General features: G+C 48.4%; 1 protein-coding gene and 1 pseudogene across 5 annotated transcripts in view; both read right to left on the bottom strand.

The window, feature by feature from the left end:
* Positions 1-4,330: 4,330 nt before the first annotated feature.
* LOC144138923 (lysine-specific demethylase 3 pseudogene) lies at positions 4,331-7,218 on the bottom strand (annotated as a pseudogene).
* Positions 7,219-9,231: 2,013 nt separating this feature from the next.
* The window catches only part of Pick1 (protein interacting with PRKCA 1), a 46,698-nt gene continuing 36,480 nt past the window's right edge, over positions 9,232-19,449 (bottom strand). For all 5 annotated transcript variants that reach the window (XM_077671438.1, XM_077671439.1, XM_077671435.1 and 2 more), the window contains one exon: positions 9,232-18,927. The gene's annotated coding sequence lies outside the window, so the exon portion shown is untranslated. The remainder of the gene's footprint in view (positions 18,928-19,449) is intronic.

Genomic DNA, 19,449 nt, shown 5'->3' with positions numbered 1-19,449 from the left:
CCCTACACGCAGTCACTTCCCGCGGCTGTGAGGTCACGCTTCACTGGCTGCTCTCCCACTGCGACCTCAAGGGTAACGAAGAGACAGGACACCGTGTCAAAGGAAGCTGTTAAGTTCCGTCTCCTCATTTAATTAATGAAAGCCGCCGGTGGCTCATGTATCGGCGTTGCCTCCGCTTGTAGCTGTCATGCAAGCGCAGGGACGCGAAGTTGGAGGCCGCTGAGAGCATGCTTTGTGTTCCTTCCTTTTGTGTGGCAAAAACCCGAGTACCTCTGTTGCATTGGTATGCGGTCAGCTCGACCGGGTGGTCTCAGTGAACGGCGGATGGGGCGCAGCAGTGAAAACAGTTCCGGCGCGGAGTTCCCTCTCGGACAGCGCGCACGCCGCTATTATGGCTTGCCGACATTGGGAAGTGGCTCGGTCGTTCGTCAAGGTTGACGTGCTGACGGGAAGCTAAAGGATGCCGTCTCTTAGAGTCGAAAAGGCGTGCGGCGTAGTCTTTGAGGATTTGCGAATAGCCGGCGTAGGTGCTGTTCGTTTATGGGTCATTCGCCTCGAGAATGTTCGCCTGGGTTTAGAGCAGCTCTTCCCGCGAGTCTGGCGGCGGACAGCGGCGTTCCTCAGTCTGGGGAGGGGATTAGCCACGACCCCCTCATTGTGCCGGCGACAGCACGCGGACAAATGCGAGGCGGCAAGGCGAGGACACTGTAAGATGTTAGCCGCGCAAAGACTGCTCTAAGCGTTCGGCTTTGGCATAGAGCAGGTGCCGCCCGCCTAAAGTAATGGTGCGACCACTCCACGCGGTCAGCCACTTTGGGTAGCAGCTAGATGTCTTGTCTTTGCTTGTCGGTTGCAATAACGTACACGGGAAGCGTACTAGGAGTTTTTTTGCGAGAGTTTGCCTTACGGCATAACAGTTATATATACAACATCACAGTTGTTTGAGAGAGAGAGCATGAGAGAGAGCGTTGGGTCATGTGACCGCAGGTGGGGACATGTTTAGGATTGGTTGGTTCTTGTGGTCAATCCGTGGTCCATATGAATCATGTTGAAAAGGGTTTTCGCTCTTTCTTGAACGCCCCTTTGGAGGCGTGGTTTTTGGGATCAAAACCAGAGTGTCGGGTTTGGTCCAGGGTCGGTCGGTCGGTTGAGGGGGATCTAGTTCAGATAGATCACGGCGGAACAGGATGCTGCGGGCAGAGTGACCATGTAACCGTCATTCTTTCCCGATGTAGATACTTGGAGTAATGTATAAATAGTGTAAATAAACCTAATATCCAGCAATAAAAGCAGTCCTCATCCCTCACCTGCTTCAAGCATCGGACGTCGGTCATCGTAGCGAGTCGAGATCGTCCTCTCCGCTCGAGCTTCTTCAAGAACCTCATTATTTCGTCTTCATCCACCAAGAAGATGGAGATGCGAAATCTAACTGGGGCCCACGACCCTTCCACCCCGATGTGCACAGCACTCAGTGCTCTCGATGGGGCACTGGCTGTGCTCAACCTCACCATACTACGCTAACACCCAGACGACCGAATTGCCTGCGGGAACCCGCCGCAGCCACTGCCACACTGCATAGAGCGCCGAGAACGGGCCCTCCTCCTGAGGCTCCGCCTCAACTGCTCAAACACCGCCGCCCGACTCCATCATCAGGGACGCGCAGCACCTCCAGCCTGCAGCAACTGCTCGGAGCTCGCAACCATCGACCACGTCTTCTGCCTCTGCCCGCATCAGGTTCCAGCAAGGCCCCTCCAGGGAGCGGCATACCGACGCATGGGGCTGCCAGCCACCAGCCTCGAGGCGGTGTTCTTCCCATGGGGCCTTGACCTGACGAGAGTGCGGGCCACCTGGAGCCTGTCCACTACCTAGAGGCCACGGGGCTGAACCAACGCCTCCAGACACCCCGGCTATAGGAGTTCAACTACTTTTCTTTCCTTTCTCTCACAGTCACTGTCCTCTCCCCCTTTACTCCCTCCATCCCCCCAACAAGTTGAATGCAGGTGTACCCTTATATGGGCACATATCCTTGGTCGAACTTTCCGTTTCTTATTTCCGAATTAAACCGCTACTACTACCGAGTTCGCGAAGCCGGTTCGAGCGCTTGCTAACGCGGTTCACTCTGGGAGAGATGTGAAAGCCTGCGGACAAAACGGTCCGGGCCAGCCAGGCAGGGAGAACTTTCAGAAGCAAATTGGGAAATGCATGCGAGGTGCAACAACCGGGTTACCGACGAAAGGTGAGACGAGGTGACAGAAGAGGAACGCCACTCCCGAAGAAGAGGAAGCGCTGCGCGTCCACCGTATACACAGGTGGAGACACGTGTACGCTGGCGCCGCCATTTTGGGTCGCTCGCTGCCGCCGCAGCAAGTCATTGTATCAAAATCGCGCTAGAATTATCGCCGCAACGCGGTTTACCAGTGAAGTTTGAACCATCTTATCTGTTTGGCGTTGCTGGGTCTAGTGGTAAACGAGAAGAACAACGCACTGAGCACTTTGACCCAATAGCGGCGGCACGGAACCGTTCAAAGGGCGTCTCCACCCTGTACGGCGGCGCTTGCATCGAGGCACCCTAACGAGAACGGATGGATATGTTCCCGACGGGGCCTGCGGCAACCCAACGGGAAGTTTTCGCTTATCTGCTCCATTTCCTGGAGACGACCGGCCTTACGCAGCGGCTGTAGCCCGGAGTGCAGTGATTGACTGATGTGCCCGGACTGACAGCTTTCTAGGACTGACAGCTCTCTTTATACCGTTCTCTCTCTCTCTCTCTTTCTATTTTGTCCTATCACTCCCCCTCTACTTCCCTTCCCCTGCACTGGGTTGTATGCAGGTGAGCTCCCTGCCGAGCTCAAAATATCCCCAGTGAATTTCCTTTCCTTTTCCCGTCGAAAACCACAACCACCACCATATCGCGCCGGTGAAGCGGCGGCGAAACGCCAGTGGGTTGCAGATCCAGAGTTACGAGCTGGCGTACATTGTACAAGTGGGAACAGCGGAGCACACAACCTGCGACTCACGCCGCACCGCCTAGATGCACTGTCAGTAAACTGCGCGCATGCACAGTTCTTTCACAGCGTTTCAGATTGTGGCCTACATATATGGGAATTTCGTGCAAGAAGCGACGCCGGTCATTTATTTTGAGGCGTCTTTTTATTCTCTGTCGCCACTGAGCATCCTGTTATCTAATACATTCGGGAGCCAAGCGCGCAGCAGGCTGATTGCAGCTAGCATGATGCCCTTCAACGATCACCCTCATCAGGGGCGGCGCAGCGTGATAAGGCGCCTGTAAATGAACGACCGGCGTCGCTTCTCGATCACGCTATTCCCATATATGTAGGCCTCGACTCCCTTTCCGTGCTCCCGGGAGGAGAGTCGAGTCGGCCCATGGTAGGCCACAGTCTCAGACGCTCTCGAAGTGCGCATGCGCGCAGTTTCCTGACTTCGCAGCCAGGTGGTGCAGCATGTGTCGGAGTCTGTACGCTCTGTTGTTCGCATTTTCCCCCCTGTACATACTTTAATGACCAAGTGTTCATTGCTTGTTGGAGGGCTAACGACAACACAACGCAAAAAAATTACGCCCACCTCCCCTCGCGGGAACCCTGGTGTGATGCGACGCTGAGGGGGTTCAAGCGCAAGCGGAGAGCAACCGTCGACCGAAAGGCCGCCGGAGAGCGGCACACCGGTTATATGCGCAGCGCGCCCGAAGGAGAGGATACCGCGGAGAGAGAGAGTACTGCACATGCGCAGCACCGCGCGCAGCGCCGCCAACCGCCGGAGTGAGAGCGCGCTGGGCCGCACACCCACAGATATTGAGAGAGAGTGTTCGCTCTCACCTGGGCACGCGCCGGCGCCAGTGCGTCTGCCGCGGCTATGACGCAACACAATCTAACACAATCCACTTTAATCCAATCCAATGCCCCTCGCTAGAGAGTGTTCGCTATCGGAGAGGAGAGGGGGTGAGCGGAGGAGAGTGCGGACGCCGACGACGACGGACGCACGCAGGAAGGACAAGGCCGCCGACAAGAGATGCTCTCAGCGTCGCATCTAAAAACTTGAGCGAGTATCGAAGCATAACCGCGCTTCGCGCCACTAGTGCAAAGCTGCTCCAATATTTTCTTTTTTAACATTACCAGTATGTCGCCCGGCTGGGAGTGGGGCTCTTTATCAGATTAAAACGTTCAGATATTTGACGACATGCTACTCTGCGGAGAGGGGAGGCTGTGGATTTAGTAAGGAGAGTACCAGAGAAAAGAAAATGCTAGACCTCCACCCAGCTGTTGCACATTCGTTGTGGCGTCATGCACACGTCGCTACTTTTATTGAAAAAAAGTCCTCTTTCATCCACCAGCAAGGATTTCGTTTATTTTGTTCACAACTTCACATTTAAACGGGATCGTCAAAGGCAACATAGTTAAGATTCTGTACTATTAAAAGGATGTTCATTTTAAAATTTTCTTTGCATTGATTGCACATACAAATAAGGATATCTACGTAGCATTTTTCACGAATAAAATCTATAAAATCATAAACTCACAACGCGAAGGCACGTACCAGCAGCTGGCTGGATGTGAGAGAGAAAGCTCTAGAAAGACTAGAAATGTCGACCGCACACGCGCGACTGAGACGCCAGCATCACTCGGGAGACTTCTAGCGTTTCCCATCTGATCAGGCGACACTTCATTTCGCGTCGTTGTCGTTTGGAGGAGAGGAAGCCAGGAGGATCGCCAGGGCGTCCTTGACAGCGTGGTAGACCACGTTCTTGATCTGGACCTTGTCCTCGTGGTTGGTGTGGGTGTCGGACAGCCGGCGGAACTCGTCGGTGAGGCGGAGGCAGTGGGCGACGTTCTCCGGGGAGACGAAGTCCTCGGCCACTTTGATGCAGCTGTGCAGGTTTCGCACCTGGTGCGGGGCGCCCGCCGGAATGAAGACGGCGTCGCCGAGACACTGGGCGATGGCGTAGCCCTCGACGCCGTGCTCCCGGTAGAGACGGTCGCGCAGGTCTTCGTCCAGGTACCAGCTCTGGTCGTGGATGGGGTCGTCGTGGCGGTCAAGCTTCTGACCCCTTTCTACGGCCACCTGGTTAAGCAGTTTCCGGATCTTGTCGGCGTCACGCGCGCGGAAGATGTGCCACAGGGCACCGGGCTTGGCACCTTTCTCTCTCGCCCTCTTCCGCATGAGGCTGTCGCACGAGCCCTCGTCAATGGCCTTCAGCGCCTCGTGGACGTGTTCTTCATCCTTGCCGTCCTTGGGAATGCCGACGTAGACCATCACGTTGACAGCATCGCTGACGTCTAAGTGGAGGTTGGTGGTGCCCTTCTTCGGGTAGAGCGCAGAGCCGTACGCGATGTACATCTTCGGCCCAAGGTCCGGGCGAACGAAGGACTCTGGGAGCCGCGCAGCCAGGTTGAAGACTCCTTCGCGAAGCGTGTATTCGGGCAGCGGCAGCACCTTCATGAGGTCATTGAACCTGCTGGGAAGCACGTCGCTGAAGTCATCGCCCGGCGGCCAGTCCTTGAGCTTGAGCAGCATGCCCTCCCCGTCCGCGTCCTTCATGCGCTTGCCAAAATTCTCGAAGCCCTCCCAGAACCTACGCATCGCCTTGTTTTTAAGGATGGCGCCTGTGCGGCAGTTGACCAGGTCATTGCGGACGTCGCCGAAGTCGCGACAGAAGCCGTCGGGGTGCCACAGCGCCATGTCGAGCTCCTTGCAGACATCCGTGACCAGCACGGGCTGCCCCCGTCTCCACTGCTCCTGGAAGAGGGCCGCGTTGTCCTCGTTGCGCGGCTCGTGAAGGACGAGCAGCTTTCCATTGCAGAGCCAGGAGTGACGCACCGCGGTGTAGTGCCGGGAGCTAGTGGTCAACGTGGATACGCGCACAGGTGGGCCCCGGCGGCCCTTTCGTACGTCATGAAAGCCGTGACCAGTACGCGCCAACTCGCGCACGTGTTCGTTGATCACTTGCTCCACGGACGTCGGCTTCAGGGCGTCACTACCGATTCGGCAACCCAGCAGCTCTCTCATTGCGTCAAAGTCGTCGTCCTCCTTGTTCGAGTCGTCAAGTGTCACGTTTGCCAGGGACGACATGAGGGAGCCGACGCCGAACGCGCCATAGACGTTGTTGCCCGCTCCGCCCGGAGGCGCGTCGGCGAAAAGCTGCTCACTGCGTTCAGGAGCACGCCGGGACTCTTCCTTCACTGCGCTGCATTCTCTTTCCGGTGAGAGGGATGTGAACACTTGACTCATGAGTGCCTTACACGGACCCAGAGTGGGACGCTTGGGGCAGTTGCAGGTTCCCACGCCACATCTGCACTGGCTCGGTATGTTCCACTTGAGGCATATCCGCTGCAACTCCTGATAAACGTCCCATAGAGCCACGCCTGGTATGATCTCGGTCATCATCAGCTTGTCCACTTGATGAGGCGTCCGGTCGGCACACAGGAACCACTGGAACTCGTCTTTGGTGCTCCAGGGCGAGTCCTCAGCCGGCGCTGTACCGTTTCTCTTCGCCTTGTAACAGTCGATGCACACGGCGAAGCCGCACTCTCCACACACCCAGTGGATGTTGAACAGAGTGGTGTCGCAGACATCGCACATTTCGCGAACACCCTGTAAGATGTGCTTCCACGCAACGCCTTCGTCGCCCGCGTGCAGAAACTTGCCTTCCCGTTCTTTGCTGACGATGGCGGAGAACTGGCCGCATACCTGGGACAGTATGAATACTGCAGTGGTCACGTCTAGGCCTTCGGGCGGGCGTTCCAACGAAGGAAAGAACATCTTCAAGTCCTCTCGTGTAGCGTCCGTCGACACGGAGAATCCGCAACTTCGAACTATGCCATCCTTGTCGTACCGCAATTTCCGGAACTCAACAAAGCGGCACACGTGTGGCCATGCCTTCTTCTTCTTGTCTCGTGCCATCCGGCATTCCCTACATAGGGCTAGTTTCGGAGCAGCTTCAAGGCAGGACGCGTGTTGAAGAAAAGGTTTCAGCGATTTCCTCGCACGGGTTGTGATTGGGTTCTCTGCCGACCGCCGCAATTCTCGCGTAGTGCTCGTGGAGCCATTTTCCGCTGCAGACATACCAGTACTCGAGTAAACGGCACACTTTTGCGCAGAACGCGCCTGATTAGGAGAACCGTTGAACGAAGCCATACCGAACGAGTTTATCCCGCCTCCCAGCTGTTGTTGCCGGACGTTGCGAGACGAGCCGAGGAAAGGTCCCCTAGTGGCCAAAGGTGGAACCGCCTAAAACGTTTTAACCCTCGCGTGCCCGTAGTTCTTGCCTAATCGACGATTTAAAAACTAGAAAAACTTTAGATTTGTATAAATTCAACAAAAAGGGATGTAGTCATGATGACATTGCAATTTTAGTGTAGTAGCAGTAGTAGTCTTTGTATGCAGGTTATTTTTGAACACGTATTCAGGGTAAATACCCGAGAAAACTCTGGTGTGGGCGAGGCCCGCACATCAGCCTCTGCTTGATAAATAAAAATATGTATATTCTCTCTCTACCAAATACCTGCAAAACGACTCGCAATTTTGATGTTTACTAGGTGCCCTATGCAGCTCTGATACTCCATTACTGACCAAGCCCCACAAAAATTTATTCCAGCATATGTCACTTGGGTGCAGTAATTTCGGCACTGTCAAGGTCAGCGTGAAAAGTTTGAAAGATTCACAGTGAATGGCCTCGAAGGAACAGTGTAACCAGGCACATTTAGTTGTGTGTGCTTGCAAATCCACTCTACCTCAATAAATGTACTGTGCATGTGTGCAGATTATGGGTGTCAAGCTTGCGAACATATACTCGCTGTTGGTCATGAAATCAAACTCCCACAAAATCTCTGTCGGTTGCAGTCTGTGCATTGTCATTCACATTGTTCACACCACAGCACGTACAGCCTCACTATTTTTACCAATTGAACTACCTTCCTACATCATCAAACAAACAACACATAGTTAATGCAATGAATATTGTTTTCTGGTTGCCATCAAAGCAAATAAGCTCACAGAAGGTAACGAGATGGTTCTATATTTCATCCAATTGCTTTAGAAGTCCGGTGCAGTTCAATATCTGGCCTGCCCTCCATTGCGTGCCGCATATAATGTATGTTTGTCCACCAGTGTCCACTATGTTCAAAGCGCTCATTAATCATCTGTCTTCAATTCTGCCACAATTCACTGCTTTTCTATGGTTGCTGTTTGTATATTCTTCAAGAAGCTGATGGTAGTGCCGGATGCAATTCCAAGCCATTTCCTTCTTACAGTCATGACTCAACATGTTAGAGGCAACTGTGTTGAAGGCAGATTGTATGCCTGAAAGCTTTTGCCGTACTTCGTGTCACAGGCTTACACTTGCTTCTTAGCCTTAGGCTAAGAAGCAAGTGTAAGCCTTGGCAACGCTTTAGGAAGATACAAAAGATATGGCCAGTTTTTGCTGCGTAAGCTGTTAGTCATGTTTCCCGTGAAATGACTGGCATATGCGGTCAAGAGAAACACTTACATCCACGAAGTGGTGTGCATCGTGGGGTGGAGAGGGTGGGGGAGTTGTGGCAAAAACGTGAACCCTCTTACATTTTCAGTATCAGACATTACAGCATGCAGGGGTCTCAAAAATTCTTCCATCAAGGGAGGGTGCAAAGAAATGGTTGAGGCCACTAACTCTGCCCGCTATCAAACAACAACTATCAACAATTATTTTTGAGTGACAAGCTACATGTGAACCGTGTTTGCCTGCAATTTATGCCCTCACCGTAGTGGTTAGCTAGTATGCAATTTCACTGGGTTAAAAAATGAACAAAACAATTGCAAAGTTATGTGCAGTACGGCATCACTCTGAAGTTTTTGTGCATTGTAAGTGAATATTTTGCTACACCTTCTAATCTTTTCTTGTTTTGACATTTTTAAAGTTTTATATTTTTACATTCTTCTTTCACTTTTTCTTGATTCAGAGGGGAAGAACCCCCCCTCCCCCGCCTCCTTAAACGAAATCTTGCGCATAATATAATTAATTTGTTATCCCATGAGATAGCATTGGCATCATTATGACAGCAACGAACGAGCGATAAATCGACAATGGGCTCATGACAGCCAGTGCACACAGATCACTACCCACTGCACAAGTGTCGTGCGAAAGTCGAAGACCCCATGCAAAATTATATCATTGAAAATCTCAGCACCTACATGTGATCGCTTTTCTTCTTTGTCAACTGAAGCCAAAATGAGCACACAACATTATGAAACGTGCGTTTATTTATACCACAAGCATCAGCCATTTCACGGAGGCCATGTTCAATTGCCGCAGACTAGAGGCATGAAAGTCAACAGCCATTCAACAGCACAAGTGATACAACAAAAGAACATCGTACATAGAGTGTAAAAAATAACGCGCAGACTAGAATGACGTGCAGTGCACATATATGCAGACAAAAGCTCTCACAACAAACTTTACCCGCAAAGCAATCAAAGCAGTCAGCACACGTGAACCACACTGGAGAAAATTGAGACGCGTGTACTCATGAAATTGTTAAAAAAAAGTAAGAAAGCTTTTCAAATGCAATAAGAATTTAACATCTGCTCTGTCTATAGGGCTTGGACACTGGTACTAACAATCTTTTGAACAAAGCAGCCCACACAGCAGTCACAAAGTCTTAGGACACAAACTTCGCACACAAAGCAACAGAAACAATTGATAAACCATTTAAAAAATAAACAGGCTTTTCAACCACCACAAGCGTTTAATGTCTTCTTTGTCTTAGTTCAGTCAACTAGCAGTAACACTCCTTCGAACAAACCAGCCAACACAAGGCAAAACAAGCAGAACAACACATAGAAGAGGTTTTTCGGGCAGCATATGACTGATAAAAATGACACACTGGCGAAACCACTGCGCAGACGACTAGAAAACATTTGCGTTAACAACACTGGAATGCTCGGATTAGTGTGGTTGCAATGCTGATGTCGTAAATCCTCTCGCAGTAGCAGTCATGCTTGCAGGGCTCATAACTATTCAGACGTCATGACCACGACACCTTGAATGACCAATGCTTCCCCAAACTCCGTCAACGACAGATTAGCTTTAAACAATTTCACAGCATTTAAGTTGTGAGGACACGCACGTATTTTACATCTCACGCTTTCGGGTGCATTAGAGCTGCGCTTTCTAAGGCCCAACTGTAATTAGTGCAAATATCTTCTGCCCTTGAAATCGGTCAACACTGTGCAAGTAACAAGCGCACTACCTTCAGCAGCGAATTGAAAAAAAAAAAAAAACGTTGCCCGCCTGCTAATTCTCCAGTTGGGAATGCATGCCCGAAACAACAGCATAAATTGGTCTCATAAAGCTTTGTTGTGCATTGCATTGAGCGATATTTTATTTTAAATATTCCCAAACATCACAATTTTGCTGCGGGCGCTTTATGTCTGCAAACAATACACACTACCACACCAACTGAACTACCAACGCTAATCCCGCACATGACAGAAAAGCTGTATTCCTTGCCCTGCCGAGATTAGACTTCAGACGCCAAAACCAAAAGTACGAAACAGCACTGCCTGATGTAACTAACTAGACACACCATTTTAATATAAAAACCCTCCGCCATTGTTGGTTTGATTCAAAGTTTACATATCGAACAAATGCTTGGCTTAAAATGCGTAGTTTATGGCATAAAAGTACTGTCATTTGGTAATTGAAAACATGTTTGCAGAAAACATTAAGAAAACATTCAGCTTTGCTTTCGTCAAGAGAGGAGCCTGTGAAAGCAATGCAACAAAAATGTCAACATTTGTGCGGACTGCACCTGATTAGGCTAGATGACTAAAAAAAAAAAGGACAACACTTTTCAAATGATGTCAACGGGGTTCAAACTTGAGAAAATGTTTTTCACATCGATGCGATTAACACATCGTTACGGTACAGAAACTAACGGGAAGCTAAGAACGCACCACCAACTCAATGCGGTCTCATAACAGCCCTACGGCATCAGAAATGTAAAGAATTATCAATAACTCAGGTCAGCTGTTTTTTTTTTTGTTTTTTTTCCAGTGAGAAGTGCGAGTCCTTATGTGGGCTCAAGCAGTCAAATTCTGTGCAAAGATACGCCTGAGCATGAAACCCAAAGCCTTGTCATTTCACAGGCAATGTGCTTTGCTATGTTTTGTGAAAAGGCAATAAGACAATCAGGGGGGGGGGGGGGGGGGGATAGAAATAAATCTTGTTGGAACTTTATTTTTATAATAACTCACCACACTCAAATACTCTTTTACAATAAATTGTTCTTTTTTTGGAGTCAGAGGTAACTTTCCAGCTTGTTTATGAGCCATACTAAGGATAAGTGGTGTGTGTGTGCCCGGTACACGACGGAGCGCTCTCTGAAACACAGCTCCCCTAGACAGTGGAGTAAATTTCCCTCTAGTTTCATTTGTTTCATTTCATTTACACTAGTATGAAACTACGCATCACAGGGACCTTTGCCACATAGCAAGATTTAAGAAACGAGCGGGTAATTTTACATCGGCCTTATAAGCCAAATTTCAGTGCACCGAAACTACGTTTCCCGTCACACAGAACTGCAGCGTAGTAGAACTGCAGAGGCTGGTCAAGACTGACCCCTTGGAATGTGGAAGGGGGCCTATAGCGTGAGAAAGAGTTGGCAAGGGCAAACAATGCATGCTTGGCAGCGCTATTTTTGAAGCCGCTTTGAAGCAAGGAGTGTTCAACCCCAAGATCTGCCCCTGCACTAATGCCCAGTCATTAAAGCAAGGTTCCCTGTTGTCTCTCACGGTACTTTTACACAACGTAGAGAAGCAAGGGTGTCCCGAGACTCTTGCACACTGAAAAAATGCAACTGACAATCTGCCACACAGTGCAACCATGCCCCAGTGACTAGAAAAAGATAAGACTAGAGATATTTAGACAGCCCGGCAACATTGGGGTACGTCAAAAATGTCCATATCGCGCACAGGCCATAGAAGCATGCGTTTAGCCACAACGCTTAGCTTTGGTACATGCCATCTGTCCTCACCAACCAAAAACGATCACACTTGACAATCGAGGCTGGCAGCAATGGTAAACAAATGGACGCGAGATTCAGTACAGCAGACTAGGGAAGACTGGCACCCTGATGTTGAGTTTTTAACCACTACAGAAAATCCCACGGGTTCAACCGCCAGAAAAATGGAGTGAATTTAAAAAGGCGAAGATGTTATGTGGAAACACCCGGCTGTGGATTTGGAATGTGCACATATTGGTAGCAGAATAATATCTACCCAAAAGTGAGATCAAAGTGTACGAAGTACAAGTTCACACTGCAACATCGAAAATAGTTAAGGTAAAGGAGGTCAGCATCCGCAAGCTCAGTATAAACATTGCACACCAATTTCTGTTCGCCAAAACGTTTCAGAAGAAAAAAGAAAAGCAGTAACAAGCGCGAGCTGCAATACTGCAAAGATGATGTCAAAACAACTCCGCACTTTCAACGACTGCAAAGACATTAAATGGTGGAAACAAGTTGTCATTAAAAAAAGCATATGCAAGATAATCCCTCGCTGTGCAAATGAAAGAAAGAAAGGAGAAAGAAGGCACAACCGTCATGTAGCGTGGTAAGACTGCATAAGCTGGTCAAGACTGACCCCTTAGAATGTGGAAGGGGGCCTATAGCGTGAGCAAGGGTTGGCAAGGGCAAACAATGCATGCTTGGCAGCACTATTTTTGAAGCCGCTTTGAAGCAAGGAGTGTTCAACCCCAAGATCTGCCTCTGCACTAATGCCCAGTCTATGCCCAGAAAAGTGAAAACTTGAAAATTAAGAAAATTAAATGTTCCGAAATATGCAGGCTGTACTAAGTGAAAGCAAAAAAAAAAAAAAGAACTCGGATAAAAAGAACGCACCTACAAAAACACACTTCATGCAGTCTGCCCAATGAGGGAGCCAGAGGCCATGCAAAAAGAACAATATGTAAAAAAAAATAGCAGGGAAACTGCATTGCAAAGAGGAATAAATTCCTGAAATGTAGCTAACCCGCGTTATAATAACATCGCTTCACCCAAATTTCCACTTTATTCTAAGTTTTTCACGGTCCCAACTCCAGTGCATTATTAGAAACCCATATCACTTTTAGCGAATTAAAACTCGTGAAAGTCAGTCTTCTGTTTCGAGGGCTTCATTGTAACGATGAGAGTTTACTGTTTAATTTGTACCATTTCACACAAGATACCTCAGCTTTCGTGTCTTGTTTGTATAACCACAGTGCACATACATTTTCACACTTTCCCAGACTTTTTTACACATTTCAACCAACAAAGAACATCCAGATCTAACGCAAGCAACACTGTTTCACTTACAAAGCTGTTATGTACACCTGCTTACTGGCTGGCTAGCAGGCACATTGAAACAGCATTAACGACATCTTTTCCGGCTTCAAAAACAGCAGTGACAAAAGGAACAAAATGACCAGAACTCAAAGCTGTTGTGAATCAGAAACATAGTTGACTATCTGCCGCCAAGCATGTGACAAGCATGAAATTGCAATCATTTACTCACTGCACCTTCGCCTGTGGCTAGTTGCAGCCACCTGGTGTTAAAGCGGCCATGAAAACAATATAAAAGTTTGTTTCATTCAAAAGAACAGTTTATCCCGATGAAAACAGCGCCAATTTTATCGCAAACTTGCACAACTTAGCTAGATTTGTACTAATGAAGAGAGATAAAGCAATGGCCTGTTTCCGGTGATTTCTCTCTGACATCAATAGGTGGCCAACGACCTCAGCCACCACCAGGAGGTAACGCTGGGAAGTTGCAGTGAAGCCTCTAGTTCTATTTGACCGCATCACTTGCAGGTTATTGTGCAGTTAGCACACCAATAACCATACTTCCAGTGCTGCCCCATACTACGTCTCTGTAGAGTAAAATTTCAAACTTATTTAATATTTCATGCATTTTTTTTACAGCAAAGCTGTTCAGCAAATTGTAATTTCTTCGTGTCCACAGTTGAAACTACCAAGCAATTGCCGAGTGCGTGCACTTGAGCGCGGGCTATGCGGCAACCATCGGGCAGTTAACAAAACCAAGAAAATGCTTAGCGCTCTCGTGTGTGCATGCCCCCTGACGACCACCCAGTGTTCCCGACGCACGTTCATCAAGCCAAGCATGCCCACTTAGGGCCAAGAATGGACAAAAAAAAAAAAAAAAGAAACCCTCCATCGTCCGCCATAATCGTGGCAACCACTGATCTCCACCAGAGTTGCTGGATGGCGCTTCGAGCTCTCCGGCGCACGGCCGCCGGAAGTTCGAGCGCTCGTCCCGGAAGTCGGGCCGTTCCAGCATAGCGCATGCTACGCATGGGCTGGTTTCGCACGCATTTCGCCAAAAATGCCTGCTTGTTGCGCCGTAAACTGCACAAGCAGACCAGAGAAGTCGTCTGGGAAGACGTTCTACTTGGAAGTATTACAATATTCTGAACGATGTGCGTGATACGCGGCGAAACGCAAATGTCATATCAGTGTCGTTTTTAAGCTGGGGCTCTTGTTACGCAGATTCCCTCGCTCTAAGCCGGATTTATACCGGCGTTGGGTGGCAAACTTATACCCTAGTTACACGGCGAAAGTAACCGCAGTTAAGTTTAACCGTGGTTACTAAACTTAAACCGCGGTTATCGCCAACTGCGGTTTTGGATGTTGCACGCGAAATTGCAAGTTTGGTAACCGCAGTCACTTGATTATGAGCGCAACAAAAATAAATTACCACACTCTTAACTTCACGATAAAAAAAGAGAAGCAGTGTAGACAAAAAGAAATATCGTTAAAGCATTCGCTTCTGACACAAACGCAACGCACTCGTGCGCGGCGAGAAGAGGGGCTTCCCCAACAGCTCGCAACCGGCTTGGTTTGCATAGGTCTGTTCGGTGTTGGGAATTTTCATCTTAGCATCGCGGTAGATATTTGACCACCGCTATCTCTACAACTGCGAATTACAATCCATAGCACAATTTTTCACCGCACTAACATTCATTTTCTCGAATGCGGAAGTTCTTTTCCGCGATCAGATTGATTTCGAAGAGCGGCGATGCGATAAGCTGTTGCTGCCGTGGTCTGGGATGGTTCGGGCCGCAAGCAGTGCCGTGCGGGCAGGCGCGCCGGCGTGTTTACAGGCACGGCCGACGCGCGCGCCGATCGTTTCCGTGTGCTGAAAACGCTTCAAGATTGCCTGCTATATCCATTTCTGGCGGACGACGCGCGGAATTTACAAATTTAGCACGGCGTTTGTCGTAGTTGATCGGGCGGATCGGGAAACGAGCCGCTGCTGACGGGCAGTCGCGCTGATTGCGAGAGCGATGCAAAGAACGTAAGCGCGTCTTGGGGACAGCTTTTGGGCGCCTGCTATTTGAGAACCTTTGTCTCTTCCGAACGCCAGGTGATTTTTTTTTCGCTTCCGCTGATGCGCCGCCACTTGCGTCCGAACTGAATTGTGCGATTTTGAGCACTGCGGCTGCAGAAAGTGCGGTTAGCGTGACCGAACTGAGGTGCCAACTTGCTCAGTTTGGGCTAACCATGGTTAGCGACGTAACCGCAGTTTCGTCTGTCGTGTAATGCAGCAAACTGCGGGTTTTGTCTAACCACGGTTTGCTTAACCGTGGTTAACTGTGCCCGTGTGCTCTCCATCCCCAGGCAGCAGGCTCTGCAGTTACCACTTTACTGACAACTGTTTTGACAGAACGGGCGCACGAACTCGGCTACAGCCTGACGCCGTGCCCACGTTGTTTTCTTTCTAGCATAAATCCCTAGCATAAATTTCTAGCATAAATCCCGTTACAGCTGCGTCGTCTCTCAAACCAAGACCCAAGTGACATTTTCGTTCTCCTTTGCAATTAAATTCTGCTTCATATTAACGTCGCATATTTCAGTATAGCATATGTTGCGATCTGAACGCAATGTGTATAGCCAAAATGCAATAAAGTGAGAACAAAATGCCAAAATCCGCCAATCGGGACGCTTATCAGCGCGGTTGAAAAGCATAGCAGACGCCCGACTTCCGGGACGAGCCGTAGAACTTCCGGTGGCCGTGCGCGCGCCCGGCCGCGACAGCGGCGAAGCGCCATCCAGCAACTAAGTGGAGATCAGTGGTGGCAACGCTTGCTCAGAACGAGAAAGACTCATCATAGCATACACCCCTCGAAGGTGATGTCCAATGATTATCACTTCCAAAGAAAGAAGCTCACACTCATAGCAACAATGATGGCGTAAAGGTCGTTGTGGCAGCGAAGAAGAAGCAAATCGGCTGCACTTGTGGTCTTAAACCGCCATGATGTTCGTGAAGGCTGTGTACAGATTTCCTACCTCCAAGTCTTGCGCGTTCGTAGGAGCTTCCTTCATTTTTTTTTTTCAGTTTAAAAAGGCATTTTGTAGCTGGAATGTAGCTGAGTGAGGCTGGTTCTTTCAAATGGAACAAAGTTGTATTTGTCGTCACGGCTCCTTTGACCAGGTGGAGAAGTGCGGTGCAATTTGTTTTAATGAACTTACATCCCATCACGTTTTACAGCAGCTTATTCTAAATGTCACGGGCAGAAGTGCAGGCATTAAGAAAATCATTTTGGTTTTTCAACTGCTCATTACGTACTGCAATTGCCAAGCTGGGAAGTGAGATTCTGACAGTTTTTCTCAATCACCGATATGTTTTCAAAAATGTGCATTAGAAACACATTTTTGCTGTTTCCTCAAAAAGATGGAAATAACGGTATTTTCCGGTATTTGTCCGGACGTTTTTACCATGGCAATCCAGTGGTCAGGAATCAGCAGTGTTTCTGGGCCACAGCTGACGCACTGAGGACAACCGTTTCCATTGAATTGTCAAGCTGAGGTCAAAATTATTGGCACTCAACAGGTGAGGAATGTACAGCAAGGCTCCCACGAGATCCAAAACACCGGCATTTCTTTTGAACACTCCGCACACTACACAATCACAAAGCCCAGTTCATATTCACCAGCAAAGACTGTGAGTGCAGAGGAGGATAAACTGTGATGTAAAGGACATTGTTCCTGACAATGCCATTTTGCAATGCACAACTTGCAGGACAGGCTTTCTTACTCAGTGTACATGTTTCGAACCTTAAAAGGGCGGTGATGTAGTTTCAATTTTCCAACCCAAGTAGTGGAGTAGGCATTTCATTGCAGGTACTATGCCTGTGGGATTCAATCCCTGAAGTAACACACACCAGACCATTACGCCTGCCATGTTCTTAATGCTGACAAGCACGGTATGCTGAAGGATTCAAGACGTGCCCTTGCAGTCAATACAAGGATGACTTCTTGAAGGACATTGTTGTCCGTTAAGGGGACAAGGAAGACAACATACATCCTTGCTTTCTTTGAAATAACTAGCCTATGGCAGCATGCCAAAAAAGCTGACAAAAAAGATGGTCACAAATATCAACAAAGCATTCAAATTTCCCGCCACATAACATCAGCAGCGACATCACTGGTGAGGTACAAAAATGGAGTTGTGCTATCAAACACAATGACAGGCACTACTAGAATCGTGTAATTGTAGTTACCAGCTGGAGTAATCTGCAAAAAAAAAAAGTGGGACCAAGTTGCCACTTTTCTGTCCCCTTTATTTTCTATTTTAATTGTTTGAAATTTGGGCTAAAATTTCCATCATTGTTACTCTGATATGGCTGTCCCTTTGGATGGACCAATGGTGTCATGGATGATGATAATCCCTTTGCAGTCGAGAACAAATTTGTTAACTTTGATGAAACAGCCCTCCTTTGGCCAGAAGTAGAGACATTTCAAACTGCTCCTACATCGCGGACAACCATTATCATTATATCCGCATGTAATGACTAGACATTGTAATGCATGTAATGACTAGGAATGTAACGAGCAGGAATGATGTCTTTGGTAGGTTTGGTCAACAATACTTTAGCAACTTTTCAAGCTCCGACTGCCAACCGCGTTTGACAGCAGAGCCTTCCCCAGCAGATTTGAGATTTGCCGCATTGTCAAGCAACGTGATTCAATAAATGTCTTCTTGGGAAATTATGTTGGAGTTCACGAACAAAAACAAAAATCAACTTCAGAGTAATACACAAAATATTTTACTGACGTAGTTTAAGTTTGTGGTCAGCAAATCCTTGCCTCTGTACAATCCCTAGTGAAGCTCTCTGAGAAATTGTAACAATAAAAAAAAATACTTTTAATCAAAATGACCTTTCCTTGTGCAGCTAAAAACACCACTCTAGTCAACTGATTTCTCAGAATTCTATTGGGGGAAAAAAATTAAAAAATACAAGGGTACCAAGCAGGTCTTAGTAGTACCTCTAAGTCCGTAGATCAGACAACTCCGACTTCATGAATCACCAAAACAAAAAAACAAAAAAAAACTCAGTCGGCTACTCTGCTATCATATTTGCCCTGCTCATTCCAGCTACACCATTGGCTGCCCTGACATTTAAGCTCTTGATTACCTCGCAATCTTGCTATTATCTCCAAGTTGGAGACTGGCAGCCACCGCCACCACCACTAATGCAACAAAGCCTGAACACACAGCTTTCAAAGCTAACACACACAGACACACACACACTTCATACGAATGCCACGCAACCATTCCGGAAAAGGCTACCCACTCAAAGCTTTCAGGCATCAACCAGCACGAAATGCTAGCTGGACCTCACAAAGCCTTGCTTTGAACACCTTCGAAATGGCCGCGCATTCGGCGTGTACAAAAAATGGTCCATGCCAACGTGGACATTGCAGCCATCGTCACCGGCAATGAAAATTTATGGCACCCTCCGACCGAAGGATAAAGGAAAATAGATCGCTTTGGCGGTCTTGACCGGGTGGCCAGGAAGGGTGCAAGGCAAGTGCGACACCGCAGTTCGCCCGAAGCCAAGTCCGCTGGAAGCCAGGGTTGTGGACTTTGGACTTGAGGAACCTGCGAAGATTTGCACACAACGTTGGCACTTACGTTGAGTTCCCTTATTAAAAGGGCCATGAGGACAAAATACAAGTTCAGTTCATTGAAAAGACTGCGATGTCCCGATGAAGATTATGCCAATGTTAATGCAAACTTCAAACAAATAATTGAAATATTAGAGAAAACATACCCAACAGCGGTGGCGGCCTAGCCAGTTTCCAGCAATTTTTCTATGACGTCACGGCATCTTGTTTGTGCAATTGGCGGTCACCGAACAAAGTTACCGCCAAGAAAGACGACGGGGCGATTGTAGGAGGGGCCTGTAGTTTTGTTTGATTGTATCAATTGAATGCTAACATCTGGTTAAAATAACGATAACAATGTTTTTAGCACTGCCCCGCATTACATCACTCCTGCCCATATATGTACAGTTGTTCGTTTTCGGGTTTTATATTTTTTAAAAAAGGGGGGTAAAAACAAAGTGGTATTTCTTAAAATGGTAATTGGGGAAGTTTTTTTGTAAAACCTTTCTGCAATTCG

This window comes from Haemaphysalis longicornis, unplaced genomic scaffold, assembly GCF_048455015.1.
Source record: "Haemaphysalis longicornis isolate Haplotype H1 unplaced genomic scaffold, Haemaphysalis longicornis Haplotype H1 scaffold_5, whole genome shotgun sequence".
Lineage (NCBI taxonomy): Eukaryota > Metazoa > Arthropoda > Arachnida > Ixodida > Ixodidae > Haemaphysalis > Haemaphysalis longicornis.
Note: the sequence above shows the minus strand (reverse complement) of the source record. Positions and strands in the feature narration are given on the sequence as shown.